The sequence below is a fragment of the Panthera uncia genome, assembly GCF_023721935.1.
Source record: "Panthera uncia isolate 11264 chromosome A1 unlocalized genomic scaffold, Puncia_PCG_1.0 HiC_scaffold_16, whole genome shotgun sequence".
In the NCBI taxonomy this organism is placed as follows: Eukaryota; Metazoa; Chordata; class Mammalia; order Carnivora; family Felidae; genus Panthera; species Panthera uncia.
The window spans coordinates 21204143-21206088 of NW_026057576.1; positions in this window are offsets into that span (position 1 = coordinate 21204143).

The window sequence follows — 1946 nt, forward strand, 5'->3', positions numbered from 1 at the left end:
CCGCGGCCAGCCTGCGAACCACATTAGGGAAATACGGAGTTAATTGACATTCCTAGGGCCACTCACGCAATTCTCAGTCCAAATTGTAAAAAGCTCCCCCTGATACTCGCCGGGTCAGTCTCTTTCCGAGAGCACAAGAACTTAACGCTGGCAGGTGCTTTTAAAGACACTCCCCCCGAAGGAATAGGAAGCCACGTGAAGTGGGTTGGATGTTTTCCATCCTAAACCCTTAGAGTCCGGGATCTCTACCGCAAGCAAAAACACTTAGATATTTACCTCAGTTGAAAACGTGGGGGTTAGTTTCTTGGTCGGTCCCCCCAGTCAAATCGCTTGGAAACCCATTACCTTAATGTGTACAACAGCACGAAGACTTACAAGCAGTAAATAACGGAGCAGAGATTCTTAAAATCCCAAATCCAGCAATTGGGGGCGCTGCAATAATTCCTGAGGGCTGGCCAGGGCTGCTTACTTTTGCAGATTCCACTGAAGGAGTTGGGAAGGGGAGTAGTCCTTGGGACGGAGAGTCCAACCCCAGTAACTGTTCCTTTAAAAACAGTGATGAATGTAACCAGGCTTCCTGTTCTGGCTCTATTTCACTCAAATAATTGTGCTGTCTTTAAATATAGCAGTATTTTTACTTTAAACCTTTTACAGAAATCCTTTTAAAAAGTACTTACTGCCTACATTCTTAAAGAATACAATGGCTAATGAAATCCTTTGCTGATGATTGACCATCAAATGTGATGCCTTGGCCTTATGCTAAAGTCTCAGGGGATTGCTGAGGCATAGGATCCCCACTCTGGTGATCTCTTTTTTTCTCTTTGGAATGTTCTCATCACCTTTTCTAATAATCTGTCACTGCTTCTCATCTCCTCATCTGTCTATCCACTCTGAGCCTTCCTCTCATCCTTTCTACTTACTGTTTATTTTTTACTGTTTTTTTTTCTTGATGGTGTTTCTCTATGGCTCCAGGTGATGACTGATCAGATGTTTATATCCACAGCCCGCTAATGAGAGAAACCCTTTCTTCCCATCAGTAAATAGGACACTGACTCTGTATCAAGTGGTATCTTGAGATATTTTTATTGCTGTTCACTATCAAAAGTTCTTTCCCTTGGAGAGGTGTTTCCTTAACAAGAGTTTTGGCCCTCTTCCAGACAAAATTGCTGGAAAGCTGGTCTCTGAATAACTGAAGCATAACTGTATATTGTTTTAAAATATGAGGATTTATCAGAATGTGGGCGAGTTGGGTGGCTTCTCCATATTACTACCACAGCTCTGTTCGGTCTGAGACTAAGCTAGTGGTTTCCAAACCTAACTCCAAGCTAGTAATTTCCAAAGCTTCCTACTTAGGAGCTTTTTAAAAAGCCAAATGGTATTTTTTTTAAAAAAAAAAAACACAACACTATATTTTTAAAAAGTCTGGGCATACCTACATGTATAGGCACAACAAGGAAGAACAGCTATTTCGAAGGAGACTAACACATAATTCCAGAATATCCTTGAAGCAGATGTAGAGATTATACTCAACAATATGCAGTACTGTAAGGTTGAGTCAAGTGAGGACTGGGGAATTTATGTCCTGTGGAGAGAATGAATCATACACATAAATAACCCTAACACAGGCACCAGTATGAATTCTCTGGGAATCCAGAAAGGGACAAGAATTTACATCAGCTTTGAACAAGTCACTTCTCAGTGCTTCATTTTTCTTATCAATAAAATAAGGGTCATTTTCAATCATCTTTCTTAAAATCTCAACAATAGTCAACACTTTGACCAATTATTTCTTTGAATACTACTTCTTCCTTTGGCCCTGTACTCTTGGTTTTTTCCTACACTTCTTATTATTGTTTCTCTAATTCCTTTGCAGATTTCTTCTCCTCTCCTTAGCTATTAAATATAGGAATGCTTCACAATTCAGCTTAGGTTCTTTTTTGTTTTTA